Source organism: Coturnix japonica, chromosome 11 (assembly GCF_001577835.2).
Source record: "Coturnix japonica isolate 7356 chromosome 11, Coturnix japonica 2.1, whole genome shotgun sequence".
Lineage (NCBI taxonomy): Eukaryota > Metazoa > Chordata > Aves > Galliformes > Phasianidae > Coturnix > Coturnix japonica.
The window spans coordinates 12,417,982-12,434,853 of NC_029526.1; the positions used below are offsets into that span (position 1 = coordinate 12,417,982).

A 16,872-nucleotide genomic window follows, 5' to 3' on the forward strand; every position below is an offset into this window, starting at 1 on the left:
TTCTTGGAATTTCATTTTTGTCCTGCTAGAACTATAGTGATGAATGTTCTAGCTCTATTTCTCAATCTCTGAAAATACTTTGGCTGCTCCGAGAGGATATGGAGTGGCATCTGTATTACTAATATTTACACGTAGTTAGTCTACAGATATTTATTAGTTCAAAACAAACAAACAACGCTAGCTTACTTTCCAAACAAGTAATGCTTATAATGCTGCTAATTTTTGTAATGATTTTCTTGAAGAAACAAAGTCTTTGGCTTTAGATCATATTCTCTTGCTTGGATGATTTTAATGACTTACAGAAAAGAATTGAGAGGCAAAAATATCTTCTTTTCCATACTTTATGTTAAAGCTATCTGTTTGTTTCAATGATGTGAAATTCTAAGAGATTTCCTTTATGGGTGAGCACAGGGCACGAGGCTTGAAGTTTTCCTGTCTGTTTCCTTCCTGTGGGGAAGGGTTTGGAGATATTCTGTTGGTGAGTGTGTGGAGGTGTTCCAGGCCAGGCTGGATGGGCACTGGGCAGCCTCATCTATTGCCTGATATAGTGGCTGGCAAACCTGTCTGTGGCAGGGGATTGAAATTAGATGATCTTTGAGATTCCTTCCAACCCAAGCCATTCTATTTATTTATTTATTTTAACTTAGGATAAAAGTCATTTTAGTGTAAAATACCACTCTGCTCCCTTAGTTCTAAGCTTATCTTAAGCATTTTGAAGGCCATGTGAGTTTAGGAGTACTAGTTTTAGAGCTTGTATTTCTTCACCAGAAGTTAATGAATTTGTAATTGAGAGAAGATCACTGAATTTCAAATTACTTCAGAAGCACTACACTTATTTACTAACAGTTTTCAAATTCTAATTGTTCAGAAAATAATCTCATCTGTAAACTGGGTAGCTGGAAAACCTTCAATGCATCTTTGTAATGGCTTTGTTGTTGTTTATTAAGGGGGACTAATTAACTTTGATTATTGCGCTAATATTATGGCACTTTGACAGTCCTTCAGATTTATGACTCTGGGAAAATAAACAAATGAAATGCAGGTGCTGGAGCAGAAAGAATAAGTTATTACTGAACTTTAATTACTTGGAATGTGTAACCAGGAGAGAATTAGTTGATGAATTACAAGAAGCTTAAAATTTACATCAAATTGTAAGCAATCTTGAGGAAAACACAAAACTTGCCCTGTTTATTGAAAACAGAGACAAAGATTAATTTGGTTAATTGATACTAATATTAAAATATTGACATAAAATGTTATATTTTAGCTAATAGATGTCAGAACAGACCAGGAAGTTGTTAATAGATAATTCTTTCCTAAAATTTAAGTTCCAGAAAAATGTTAACAGTCTCTGTTATAAGGTTCAGATGAGTCATCCAAATGTGGCTGGAAGTACTGTGCTAAACAGAACTTCAAAATATCCACAGTGTTTTGTCTCCCTCGTTTCTAGGGAAAGCAAAATGATTAAAAGGAAATGGGCTTACTTGAGCTTTACTTTTCAATTTGGAATCAATTAAAAAAAAGAAAAAAGAAAAGCTGTTTAAGATGCAGCCTTACAAAGCTTCACTTTCATTTTGCACAATGTTTTTGGCAGCAGTTATGCTACCTGCTTGCATTCAGTTTGTTTCTGGGCTGTGCTATAAATACAGTCTTTGTGCAATATGTTGAAATGTAGAAATTTGTTAAATAAGTGCCTGCATTTCAACTGAATGTCCAAACCCAAATTTTCTTCTAATTTGCAGAAGTACATTTTTACAACTCATAAAATTGTTGCTGTGTGGAATGCTGGTGTGCTGTTGTGCCTTGAGTGTACCATGTTGGAAATAAAATATCTTTAATTATAACAAATATCTTACCAAAAGGCATGTGTACAGCATGCTGGCTCTTCTGTGGAACAGTATGCCTTAAAACTTGTCATCCCACGGAGCATTGCAATTCCTTATGAAAGAAGCAACTGGAGGTCTTAGCAAGAAGACAAAATAATTCAAAGTATGTAAACTGATGTAAACTACATGTGAGCACAGTGAGGTGGTGGGTGGAGCATTTCAGCAGTAGTGACAGCAATAGTGGGTCACCTGTACTGGTGCAGAATGTTATGAATACAGGTTGCAGCTCTTCATTCCTGGCAAAAATGCAGAATGAATGATGGCAATGATGCTGAAAAACAGCATGTTGTAGCTGAGGATTTTCTCCATGGAATAGTGTTATTGTGCTCTTTGTTGTTTATTTCAATGGAAACTACAGGAGGCATTACTTTTGGAGTGGCCTACATGGTAAAAGTTGAAAATTAAGGTTATGTGTGAAAATTGGAAAGCTACATGCGCCAAAAATCCAGTTTTCAGGATTTAGAGAAAGAAGGGGGAGTGGTGAGAGGTTTTTTTTTCCTACTATTCTGGTTATTTTCAAGCAAATTTTCACTGATCTTATTTGACTACTGGAGACAAATCTAGAAAACTGATTTTAATAATCTGTGTCAAAAGAGCTGCTTTATAGGAAGGTGGAGCTGCTTGTCCAAGGATGAGCCATAGAAACCTGCAAATTACTTTAGATAACTGGCGTTTATTCACAAGCTGCAGTGTTCCACTTATTTTCCTACTGAAGTGCATTTTTTTGCTAATGTTGCAAATAGAGAAGTAATTGCTTTGTATGTAAAGCATTGCGACAAGTTTTAATGTGACTGATGGAGCTAGTCTGTCATATATAATTTTTTTAGAAAGGTATATTATATTTGTACAATTTAATGTCTTTAAATGTATGGAGAGAAAGCAAGAGAGAGTGTGTAAAAGCAGATAAAAGAGATCAGCATAGCTTTACAGTTGATATCTTGAAAATGAATGTTGTTCATGCACGATGACATTCAAAATCAATTTAAAACTGTTTGATAATTTCTTGCTCAGAAAAGAGGAAATTAGAATTCTAGAGTTATGATTCATTTTAATCAGAAAGAAATTGTCAAACATAAATCTCTCCTTGAGTAGTGAAAAGGCTTGAAAGCAGCCAAGAAAAAAATATCAATACTTTGCAAAGGAGGAATGATTGTTCCAATTCGTAGCTTAATTGACTTTAAGGCTTAATGAAAAACACTGCAGTGCTGTTTGTACACAGATGCTTTGACAAACATTGAAATCTATGCTTTGGGAAGAGAAGCTAGGTAATTTATTTTACATTATTATTGATATAATTTTCTAATTGACTATGAGTAAGATGGTGGGATAGGAGTGCATAGCTCATGACGTTAGTGGTATTCTCAAGAAAGTTCTTAAGGGAACGAATAATAAAATGTTTCATAAATCATGGCTTTTCTTGCCAGGAAGCCCTCGTTTATTTACTCCTGTCAAATAGTCTCTGAAATAGATATTAAAAGATAAATCGCAAGTTAAATATATCATATTAAAAAAGTATAATATTTCTTTTGTAATCATTCCTCAGTGTTAAGCCTACAGCTAAACATCAAAGATTAGATTAAAATGTAAAAAGAAAATGTGGATTTCTTTTATGTGTAGTAAATTACAAGGTGTAGATGTGACAAGACAAGAGAGAATGCCTATGAAGAAAACCAACAAGGAAAACACGGCTACTTGCTATATTTCTTTCCCCCCAAGTATTCTCCACCTAATGAGTGATTTATATTCTTGCTGATTAAGTAACTGAATTAAATTAAAACCTGATAACTAAGTCTTTGTATTCCGATTGTAATTTTGCAAAGAACAGAGAGATAAGAAGCAAATTGGGTGCACTTACAGAGAACATGGGCACAATTTTTCATGTGTTGAGTACTCTTGTTTTCTCCTCAAGGAAGAAGGACTCATTACCCAAATGCTGGCGTCCCTGGATTATTGTTCTTCATGTATGTACCAGGAATACAGATAAAAGCAGCTCTGTGAAATGTTATTCTAATCTCTCAAAAGTACTGGATGCTAATTTGAAGCAACTACAACAACAAAAAAATCATTTTCTATATATTGGATGTCAAATTTTCAGAGCCATATCTATAAATCAGTCAAACTTCAATACATACCTTCCACACTGAGACTGTTAGAACCAATAAAATAAGTTGTTACTGGAAATGTACTCAAGTGGATGATGCAGTGGCGTCATCTCATCATGATTAGTAACACATGCTTACAGAAAAATGTCTTTGGATGTGTGATAACTATGGAATGAAGCCACAGTCTCTTACTGAGTACAGAATTAGGGTTTCATAGGGGTGTGAAATGAAAGGTCTTAAATAACCTCTTTGAATATTGTACTGTAGAGCACACATTCCTGTGAAAATATTATTCCATTACTGTCATTTTTTTTTTTTTTTTTTGTAATAAGGAATAGTATTGTTTCTAGGAATGATGTTCCAAAGCTATGCGTTAGTGGTGTGCACATCATTGCAGCATAGTTTACATCCCCTGGTGCTTTGAATAGTGGCCGTGCTGAAGCACCAAGATAAAAGGAATTATCCAAACCTTGCTATGGGGAAAAGCCCTTGCAGGAAGAGGCCGTACGTGCTCAAATAACAAATTACTGCCATTGCTGAATGTGAATATTTTTTGAGTGTGATATGGGTCTTTTTGAAATGAGGGAATCTTTCAATTAACTGCAATTTGAATAGAATCAACCCTTATCTTACTATCAGAGAATGGATCCTGTTGGTCTTATTTAGGTGTTACTGTTGCTGATACTGGTTGAGACCATTTGGAATGATTTTGGCCATAATGTTAAGGAGTTCAGTGAGTTCCTGTGAGGAATGTGCTCAGCTGAGACGGCTCATGAAAGGGATGTGTGTTGCAAAGTTATTTTCTGGGTGCAGGTGGAAAATAAACTGTTAAATAATAGTCGTAATTTGAAGCAGAAGTAGCATGCATATGCAGCACTGATCAAAACTGAGTATAATGCAGTCTGCTATTAGTCTGTTAGTATAAGGTGCTAGTAAGCAGTTGATGTAGCATTTTGAAGTCTCCTAATGTGTTCTGAGGTGGCAGTTTGTTCCTGCGTGCAGGTGTGTGTTGGGTCTGTAGCTATCCACATGGAATGTCTCACCTGTCAGAGCTATTGATCTTGCCATCTGTGAGAAATCTAAGATCTTCAGCTGCTTCTGCCAGATCCATCTAAAAACTGCTGAAAATGGCTGAGTGTAGCAACGAACAAGAGCTCGAAGCTTTTGAGTGATTTGGGAGGAAATTCATGTTTTGAAAAACTCCCAGTTAAAAACATTAAACAGTTTAACCAGTGTTTGCATGGATGGATTGTTAAGATCTATTTTTTATACACTATAAACATATGGCATGAATTTGCTCTCATTACAGATGCTGAGAAAAGGGAAAGGCAAATATTTATATTACATGCATGTTTTACAGTAAAAACACTGTTCAGTTTGTTTATACAGTTCCACTGTTACTGTTTTTATGGTTAGCAATGAAACCACTGTAAAACAGTGTCTGAATTATATAGCAGATGTGTTAAGTCCCTAACTTTTAAGGATGGGCATCCTTCTGAATACTGATGTCACTTGCACAAGAGTTGATGCACCGGCTGCAGCTGAATGGCTCCATGCCTATGTCCTGGTCTGGAGTTTGCCCCACACCATTGCTGTATAACAGGCAGAGTTTTACTGTCCAGATAAATGCTCTGATATTTTAAAGTAATTACATTTATAAAATGTAAAGCAGACTGTGGTCATTGTGAGTGAATGGCAGAGATTTCAAGGATTTGGAATATGTCTGCCAAGCATTTAAGCCTTCACATGGCTTATATTTCCAGTAAACATGGATAAATAAAATATGTTTAATTAATGTGATGCATGTTTAATTTCTCAGTATTGTAGTAGGAACTTGGAAGTATTTTGATTCTTATATACTTGATGTTTATGATTCATAATAACGTATGGTACATGTGAAAGTGGATTAAAAAAGGAAGAGTTCTCAAAAGGGTATTTTGGCTTTTATCTACTTGAAAGTGTTCCTAGAAAATGAAAATTTTTATTTGTTGCTAAAATGTACTCAGTGAAACATGGATTTGTTTGGCATTTGCATGGATGTGGCAATGTGCAGGAGAACTTCATAGTACCCATTTCCGTTCTGTCCTTTGCAGAGTTTTACTTTTCTTCATATTTTGTACTCGCTACTCTGCACAGTTGCATTGATTTCTATTGTGCTGCTGGCAAGCAAAGACTTTAGTACTAAATGTTCTCAGATCTCTGCTCTAATTTAATAAATGAGAATTAAGGAAATAGTCATAAACAGATGTTGTTGAACGGGTATTTAAAAATTTATTTTCTTTTAGGAATGATCACTTCTCAAATGATGGTAACATAATAAATGCAGGAGAGAGTTTAGTAATGTCTGGCAAAATGTGGAGGGTTGTTGGAAGTGGTTTAGCACAACTGAATTTTTTATGTGCGAAGGAAATTTTTTGTAAAAAGGGTAAATTTCTTCATTTTTATACTTTGTGGAAGAGATTGTGAGGATGGTATGGAACACATAGTTTATGTTCTGTCTTTAAGCTCATGTTGTGGAATTTTGTGCTGATGGATTAATTCATGTTGCTGTAGACAATGGATAGAAACCAAGAAGTCACTGTGATGAGATTGCAAGATGTGCAGTTAGTTGTCATAATACTATTTAAATGCTGTATTAGCTTCTTGGTACAGAACTTAAGTTACTCCCTCCCTTGCTTTAAAACTGCATTCATGCTTACTCTACAACAAAACGGCACCAGAAAATGCTATTTACTCAACATTGTTAAAAATCTCTCTAGATACCTATCTTGAAAAAGATCATAGTCTTTGGCCGTTTAACTGATAGGGTGAAGTTTGGTGTTCTCAGTACTTGTACTGGTGTGACTTGAGTTTGATTCTGTCTGAGCCTTTCTCTCCCAGATTCTATCATCCAGAACTATGTTGTTTTGCTGAAACTGAAAACTCCTATTTGATAGGGTCCAGGTTGATACATTCTTACATATACTGAGTTGTATTATCACTAGTTTTGTAACTGCAAGTTCGGGGAGTATAGAAGGGGTTATAATATTTTTTTTCCTAAGCCATCTTTACAATTAATCTGATTGTAACGGAAGCTTGTAATATATTCCATTAATGAAGAAGACAAGCTAGCTTATGGTAAATACAGTACTAAGTGTTTATAGTGCATTTCATATTTTACATGATTCCCTTTATAATTCTGCTTATCTTTTCATTCTAATTCCCTAAAGGATGTATAAAAGAACCCCTAAAGAGAGTAATTACTGCTCTATTCCTTAACCAAGGCTCCTTTTGCAGAAAGAAATCTGAGCTGCTTTTTAAAGAAGGCAGTTTTAAATAAAAATGCAAATAAGCTGCTTTGTAACCACATTAATTACCCACCTAGCCTCTTATTACCATGTTTGTATTGTTTGCAAACACTATTTACAGTCGTGTGGAAATTACCATTCCTGGTCTTGAGGAAGGCTGTTGTTGGTAGGCTGTGCTTTGGAACCAATTAGAGTGAACCTTGTCTTCATTGAGGCTCATGGGAGAAAGCATAGCCTTGCAATGTCAAATAAAAGCATTAACTCAGACTATACAGGCATAGTGTTGTAATTATATTATTGGCCCTCTTTTGCTTCTGCAATGAGTTTCATTCTCTGCATTTTAAAACTAACAGGCAGCGTTCTTTCTCACTAATTATTTAATACGTACTGTGATAATTTTTATGAAAGTCATGGTGAAATCCAGTGGGTCATTTTGTCCCCAAATTGGTGCTTTGCTTTAATTTTATAAAAAAGTAAATGAAGTACATTTATATTCAGGATCTCAAAGATTTTTGTGTAACTGATTTTCACAGAGAAAAATCAGTTTTAGGTAATTATTACAAGTGAATAAAATGGGGTATCTGATAGCATTAGTTTTAAACAGGATATTTATCTGGTAATAACTGAATGGTCATCAGTCTTGCAGCACTTTGCTGAAGAAACTGAATGCCTTGTGGTAAAAGGTAGCTTTATTTGTCAAGTGAAACACATACCTGTTGCTAACCTAGCATGTGTTGTTCTTTCCTTGGATTCCTAAGAATAAAACAGAGAGGCATCTCAGTGATTGTGTTTTTGGAGTTATAATTGTTTTTGGATCCCAGGGATTAGAAATAATTTTCTGCTGAAAATACATATGGTGCTTCATTTAATAAGAGGCTGTAAGCCTGAAGTATATCAAAGTTGAGCTTCTGTTTAAAAGTATAAAAGCACATTGCCTTATTCACTGGAAGGTCTATCTCCAAAGCCTTCTGAATACACTAATTTTAGGTTTCCTTCAAGTGTTTTGGGTCAAACTCTAAATATTCATATGTTTGAATGTTTTTGTAGCAGGCAGTATTTTAGTTTTTTCTCCATGTAATTGGCAAGTGCGGAGAAACCTGCCAATATCTGAGATAATTTGTGTTATTAAATATCAGATGTGAAAGGTGATTGTGTTTTCCTCTGCTTGTTGGGTGCTTTTGAAGAAACAAAACCAACAACTCTGAAGTGATGTTACTGAGATTTATTAGGGCTGTGTTGAGGGACTGCATGCCAGGTACAACTGCTCCTTCATTATGAAGCAATGCAATTTAAAGATCTTTGTTGTTGCTTTCTGTTTTATGTCTCGGAAGGAAGTGCTTCACGTATGTGCTTTCCTGTTTGTGCTAGAGGGGAAAGCATGCATTACGTTTAAATGTCATTTGTTATGTTAAATATTAATTTTGGCTTTCACTTTATACTTGCTGTGTAAGAGCTCTGAAGTGGAGTGGGTTGGATGAGATGCTACCTGTGCAGTGAGGAAATATGTCCTTTCCTAGAGTTTTTTAAGCTGTAATGCATTCCATTATTAGTACCCTATTTATGGGAGAATATTCATGAGAAAAAATCGAAAATGCAGTCTAAATAGTTCAATTTTTGCTCTAAGCCACTATTAATTTATCCTAATACAGATAGCGCATCATTTTGTGCAAGCTTTATTACTCAGACTATAACTTTCTGTTGTGGATAAAAAGAAGTAACAGTCCATTGAATTTTTTCTTCACTTGTGGTTTGAGATCACTGAGATACACCCTTAACGTCAAGAGTAAACATTACACATCAAATAGAGACATTGAATTAATTCAATTAAATGAATATTTGGGGGTATTTTGGAATAGTTTTGCTGGAGGCATGTATAGCAATCCACAAATCACTTAAATCTGGAATAACTCTCTGAATATATATATATATATATATATATATATATAATTTTACTTTCATAAATGTGCTTTTAAATGATTATTTTAACTTTAAGTAGGAAAATACATCTGAGAATGCCTTTACCTTAGATTTGCTCTTTGCAGATGCCTCTTTCAGGTGCTCTGGCTTCTCAGCAGTATGTCAATGCCAGTTTGGTAATCTATAGGGTAATTCTGGACTTCTGTTATTCTATAACTGTCATGAGGGATACTTTGTGACCCAACTGGTTTTAACTGAGACACTTTCAGGTCTTCTAGGCCTTGAATGTGTGGTGATGGTGATTACAAAGAGCTAATTGTAAATGCCCAGGATGCACCATGTTAGGCACCTCCAGAAACCTTAGATGAGATGTACACTACAGGTACAACTTCATATGTGGCAGACTGCTTGGATGGTGAGGTGTTATTTGATCCAATTTAGTTGTCTTGGTTTACACTCTTTATGAATCGCAGAAGATACAAATAAGTTGCTAAAAGTAAGCTTATGGTTGATATCTTATTTTGCAGTGGTGCAGCTTCATGCTTACATGGAATGCTATAGCAGTGTAATTGTGTTATAGATGTGGCAAGGAAAGTGCATTTCCCTCTTATTGGAAGAGATCCAAATTCCCAAGGAGCCAAGGTGTATGCAGTCTGTCTGTACTTCCTTGTCTAACAACTTCTGCACCTGTGTTTAGAAGCAAACTTCAAGGGAGGGTAAGGATCCTTAGGCTCATTACATAGCTGAAAGCATTGAAGTGAAGGGACCTGAAGCTTCATTAGACATCCATGAACCCTTGTGAAGAGGTGGGGAAGAAGATACAGAAAGCAATAAGGGAATGCTTCAGGCAGGGCTTGGATTCAGCTGTGGTACGCTGAATGCTGGGAGCTCTTGTGGAAATGCTAGTCCACTGTGCTGGAGAGCAGCCTGTGTGCTCACCTATCTGCAAACTCAGAATGGGACATCGGGAGAATTTATGTGGTAGTGAACTCTGTTCCAGGTGATGTTTATGCCTTGTGTGGTCAGGGAACTTTAAAGTTGTACTTGGTCCCACTATTTTATCATTTTTAGGAACTGCTCGTAAATGGAGTCATGTTTAATATGATATGGTTACAAACAATGACGTGAATGTATATACTCATTTCTAATTAATTTGTGTAATTATGTTTTATAATCTAGGTGTTTGCAAAGCAGAACGTGGTACACCCCATTTACTGTCTGTTGTAGCTAATAAAAAATAATAGAATGAAATAAATCTTGAAACTAACTTTAATTGTAAGTATGGATTAGCTGTAAATTATATCTTTGTTATGTTTATTTTTAATTCTGCAGTGTTGCAGGTTTGTAGAGCATACCAATTAGTGTAGTTATTCAAAGTAATGATGAGTTAATTACTGTAAATGCAGAATGTTATTTCACTGACAATTTAAAATAGAGTACTGAGTTGCATATTTTAAATGTAGGACTAGAATTAAAGGGAAAAAGCAAATGGTGATGATTAGCAGACCAGTTGATATATCCTAAAACACTGAAGTGGCAATGTAGATAAAATAATTAAATGTGCAAAGTGTAATGACTAATAAAAGCTTAGAATCTCAACTCGTACTGTTAGAAATGTGAAAACAAATGTGGTAAACCTCTATATTTCACTGTGCATTAATGTACCGCTTGGGAAAAGGCAGTTGACTGGATTCATCTGCAACTGATTACTGTGCTTCTAACGCTGCTTGTGTGCGCTGAGTGAAGCCTCTCTTACTTGAGCTCGTCTCCAGCTTGTTGGGAGAGACACCAACATCAGTGGTGATACCTAAGGCAGTAAGTGTTGTCAAGTTTGTTTTTTGTGGATGTGTTTAAGGAGTAGAAAATGCCTTTAGCTTGGGGTGTTTTCCTTTCTGATGAACAGTAGTAAATCTTACCATTTTGAGAGCTGTGTAGTATACCTAGGAGAAATGAGCTGATTCACAACATTTCCTTGAGCATGCACACTGTAAGAGATATTAATAGCTTCCTTCAGCAGTGTCCCACTTAGAGCAACTTTGAAATGCAATATTTCATTCTGTCCTGGTTAAATTAACCTTAAATTCTTCTGTAAAATAGCAGAAATATCTAGAGAAAATATCAAGTGTACTTTGTATATTCATACTGTAGCAGGAAAATGTATCTAGAATCATTTACCTCCCAGTTGTGTGTGGACTCTGTAATGGAACCAGGTGCCATGCAGTTCTCTGGTTGCTTATTGGAACAATGAGAGAAATATTGAAAGATCTGGAATCACTTTTAGGGCAATTAGTGATAAGTTGGATTTTTACATCTGAAAGTTGTCTTTTTGTTGGTTATTTCTTTTTAGCTGCAGCTCTGTAAAAGAGTTCTATATCCAAAGAGAACTGAAATAAAAGAAAAGCGTATCTGTTTCTAGGGGTTGCTCTCGGAAAAACAATTTAAAGCCCTGATAAGACTGAGAAAAACAATGCAGAAACCTGAATATCACAGACACTCAGGTTCATCTGTTTGATCGTGTTATGACAGAAATCATTACAGGTTTGATAGATTTACTTATAAAGACTTGCTTCAATATTTAAAGTACATCTATTCCAGCATTCCTCATTTCAAGCTCAGCTGTGGATCAAGATGAAAGAAAAATTAAATTGTATATTGAAGAGCTGTTAATTGAACTGCACTGCATTTAGCAAGGGAGCATCAGCTTCAGGCAGTCAATACTACAGAGAATTTTTAATGTACTGTATCACTAGATTGTCAGTTTGTATTGGAGAATGCAAACAGACTGCTTGGACTGGTGATAAAACCCTGGAAACTTAAGTTGTTGAGGGGAGAAAATGCTGTTATACTTTGATATGATTTGATAAAGGTGTTAATAAAAGCAGGACTGGCTTTTTTTTTTTAGGTTAATATTAATTTGAGTATTTTCTTATTATTAATCAATTGATTCATAGGTGCAATGCCTTTTAAGAGGGTAAAGATTGTGTACAGATTTTTTTAATGTAGGCAAAACAAGTCCTACAGAGTTCTCCAACTTGCTCAAATGCTACTTTGAAACTTGAGCAGCTTCGAAAGTCTCATTTAAAATATTAGTTCTCTGCAGATATAATTCTAGAAACTGGCATATCAAAAAGCTTTAGAAATGCTTTAGAAAAATGTTATCTCTCTTTCCTAAGGCAGTGTTAATTTCTTTTGTAGTTAATCTTTTGTGCTGGAATTTAGTACATTTATAGTTAAAGATTCTTTTAACAGCTAAATTATTTAAACACGTCTTCTGGGATAACGTGGTCTGTTTGGTGTTAAGTATGAAATACTTTTTATTCCATTTTCTTCACTGATAAAAAATGAAATAACTAGAGGCATTGGTAGAACCAGAACAGATTTAGGATTGTGGTGTTAGATTGAAGATGTACTGTTCTAAGACACAGCTTGTTTCAGCTGTCATGCTTCGGGATAAGATTCTTCTTACTTTTGGTGGTCCGTTCAAGGCTTAAAGTCCACCTTCAGAGTAGCTGGTATGAGCCCAAAACTTGCTTACTTATGACTTACCTATTCTTACATGTCAATCTCTGGACTTTTTTTCTATACATGTGGCAGATTTCATGTAGTAAACTTCTAAATGTCATATGATGCTGGTGCATTGTCTTTCCTCAGAGAGGAAAGGTCTTTCTTAGACGCTGGATGGATTTGACCTATTTTGGCACCCTTGTAGTGACTGGAAAGACTAGGAGTGCCATTTTTATCATAATATCCAACTACTGTGTACTAAATCACAGAATCAAATTATGGCTTAGGTTGGATAGACCTTAAAGATTATCCAGTTCCAGTCCCCCTGCCGTGGGCAGAATTGCCAGCTTCTAGATCAGGCTGTCCAGGATCCCATTCAGCCTGGCCATGAATGCCTGCAGACATGGGAGTAAAGAGTTTCAGCACAGCTGTGTGTGGGCCAAGCGTGAAACTCACATTAGTAGTTTAGTAGTGGGAAAACATTCTTTACTAATATGAAAATATGGATGACTTCAAATAACTTAATTTCCATATACTGTTGAGGTTCGATCAGAATAGTAAATGTATTGGGACCTCAAAAAATTGAGTAGAAAAGCAAAAAGTGCTATGAGTGCTATTTGATAACTTTCAGAAAAACCATACTTCCTCTTGGAAGCTATAACTGCAGTACTCAGAATGCTTTTATGCAACCCAAATAAAAACACTGTGCTCTGTTAATCTCAGTCTGAATATTTGCTTCAAGTAGTAACGTCTTGCAACATATTCAGTGATTTTGCTGCACTTGTCGATGTGAGGAAAGTATTTGGTAATTTGATTGCATACAATAATGTTTAGGTGACAGCTTGACTATCAGAGTAATTATAATAAATCAGAACAACTTGAATTCATACAGAAATGAACTAAAATTAGTTGGTTTTATGTTCATGAAGGTAAATCTTGCATCTTCTGGATAGTGTTCAGTTGTCTGATATGAAAGCCTAATTCTGAGAACCATTCTAATATAATATTTATAGAAGTAAACCCATTACAGTAGATGAAAGCCTAGGCAACACTTCAGCCTAGACAACAACAGCAAAAAAATTCAATTAACAGCAGGTCTTGATAGAATGAACGTTCACTTTAATTTTTGGAAGAAATAAAGATCTCTGGATTCCTGTTGACCTCTCTGTGAGCATGACAGGTCTTCACTTGGTAGCTGGACCTACTAGAATTAGAAAAAAGGAAAATGTGGAAAGGTTAAGGCTGGGTTGCTTCCCTAGAACTTTAAGGTTACTGAAGTTCAAGTGTTAATAGGCGTGCTTTCTTCATATGTAGACTAGCAGTTAATTTGTGTGGATTCCTCATCTCTAGGCAATCTGGTTGAGAAGTTGCGTGTTATATGTTTCTTTATGCACTGTGTGGCTGAATGAGGCAATGGCTTTAAAATGTAAAAAAGCCTACAAAACGCACAGTCTGGTAACAACAACAAATCTAATCTAAAGTGACAACTGGGAGACTTTCCCAGGCGTTTTTCTCTTTAATGTAACATGACTTTAAATTGATGCAGCCCCACAGTGATTGAAAAACTCTCAGAGCTTGTCTCCCGTGATTACATTTCTGATCTGTACAACTTAATTTTTTAACTTGGTGAATCTCACTTTTGCGAATGAGCAGTTTGTTTATGTTTTAAGAGGGTGAGTTTCAGTGATGCAAAAGCAATGGAATGGCAGTACTTCATGGAGTATTGCTGGTAGTGGTCAGCAGCGTGTACCCGTTCTTTATCTGAATGACTCAGAAGTCATCTGGTGCACATAAGGCACTTCTGTGTGTGCTGCTTCATACTGATTTAGTGAATTTAGTGTTAAATTGACATGGAATTGAAATTAAGAGATGACGAACCTTAGATAACCTTCGCTCCCTGTTCCCTCATTTGAAATACTTCTGTAAAGGAATTCAAATCTGTTTAATGTTCTTTATATCTTGACAGTGGGTTCAGTTTTTTTGAATGTTATTAAAAAAATGCAATGTCTGTTATGCACTCCTAGTAAAAAAAAAACACCCTATTAGAGTTCCTGAGAAGCAAGTCCCTTCAAATATAATAATAAGCTGAAGCAGTAAATGTTCATGACTGATATAGCATTTTATAGAAACAAGTTATAAAGAGTAAAATACCTTTTTTTTTTTCATATTTATTTCTTGATTATATCTGGAATTATGTCTGTAGACTGATTTTTGAGTTTCTGCTTATAATTAAAGCAACTGATGGTAAATTTTGAGTTAACAGAAGCATTTATCAAGTGGGAAAGGAGCACAGCTCCTTTAATCAAGGTTACCTTCTTAGATCCTCCTACTCCAGCTCCCAGCCTCTGAGCTTCTGGGTCAGTACAGTGGAAGGGACAGTATTGCACCAAATGAGAGGGGAATGAAGCATTCCAATTAGGAATGTGGGCTAGTTAAAGATCTGAAGCTGAAAAGAATGAAAAAGATGGATGAGGAGGCAAATTTCCATAGTGAAGAGGAAAGGATAGAGAAGGTCAAAAGCCCGTTTTTGATAGTGGCCACAGTCTTTGTTTAGAGTGTTGTAGGAAAGCAAATAATTGGTTTATAACCTTTATAATCAAATAAATTGTTGACATTTTGTATTACTTTTGATAAACCTCATTTTGTTCTGGTTTTCTCTTGGTACTTTGCTGGTATGTGAGTACATAAATTTTCATTTACCTTTTCATTTACCTTTTAAAAGTCTGAGGAATGATATATTTAAAGCAATACTTTATAATACATATAACTGCTTCTGGGTCTGCTGTTTAGAACGGTGTGCAGAGAAACGGTCACGTGTGAGAAGAAATGGCCTGTGGTCAGTTTTGTAATACAAATTCTAAAAATCTGTTATTTATTTCTGTATTGCTACTCTCAGAAGCAGAAAATGATACCCGTGGGTAGGTATAGTGATTGGTGGAAATCACCTGAAAATAAAAAGAAATAAATGCCTCTGAAATGTAGTAGCCGAGTTTTATATCAGTTATGCATCACAGTGTTTTGTAGTTAGGAAATAATGCCTGACTTCTGCCACTGTAGGAAAAATAGGTATTCAGAAGGTCTTGGATTTAATCTATGAAATGATGAATGCTGTACAAAATGAGGAAGAGGCACTGTAGATAATCTTTTGTGAAGGAGAAAGGTGAATGTTGTAGTCTTTAGGAACACTTGAGCTGCCTTAGTTGAAGGTAATAATGCTCTGAAGTTGCTGCAAGGGAATAAAAAAAAGTAGTAATGATTATTAAAATGTCAAATTTCTGGAATCCTACAAGAGAAAGTAAAGCAGATGAAACTAGATTAGCAATTTAAGATGTCTAATATTAATCCTTTCCATAAGCTGTAATAACTAACCATTTTATTTGATGCATTCATTGCCTGAACACAAAACTTATTATTCTGCAATCTACATCTCTGAGAGATTATATCTGATGGTGATGATTTCAGTCCTGGGAGCTGCATTCCAGTCCTTCCTACTGTTTAGTTTGCATAACCAGCTTGTAAGAGTATGATTTCATAATACATCTAAACTTAATTAACAGCTCAGAGCCACACCAAGGTAGTTCTCTTGCCAACTTGTTCAGGTTGTTGGCCAATATAAACATGAATCGAGAGCGTTCCTGACAGGCACCCACAAAAACCCTGGAAATTATATACACGCAAACATGCCAGAATGCATAGTTGTATTTTAATCTAGTTGAGCTACTTCAGCTGGTCAGGTTCATAAATATCTCCATGTGTCTTAAGAAATGCATTACCAAAAATGTAGAGTTTTGTTCGTTCAATTCTAGTGAGAACTTTGCCACCAAGAGGAGGGCTTTCAGGATCAATTTTAAAGAGAAAATATATTTTTAGTATTTCATTGTATTTAGTCTGTTTGAGAAATTAGCTTACTATTACCTTTTCCCTTCAATTTCTGTATTTCAACATAGCCGTTCGAGAAAGGCCATTCGGTTATAGAAAATGGAGGAATCAACATTGCACTTCAAATAGTTTAAACTTGTTTTTGAACCTGTTTCAAATCATATCCGCTTCAGTTATTCAGTCACTGGATTGGGCACATGAAGCCTCAGATGGACTTGGAAGGCATTTCTTTTTTCTCCTAGTGATGAGCAGTACTGGAATTACTTGCAATTTTTCTTTCATTCCCATTCAGTGTCA

At 35.4% G+C, this 16,872-nt stretch overlaps 1 protein-coding gene across 1 annotated transcript in view; it reads left to right on the forward strand.

Annotated features, from left to right (window-relative positions):
• The window catches only part of WWOX (WW domain containing oxidoreductase), a 437,105-nt gene that overhangs the window by 23,611 nt on the left and 396,622 nt on the right, over window positions 1–16,872 (forward strand). The gene's annotated exons all lie outside the window — the stretch shown is intronic.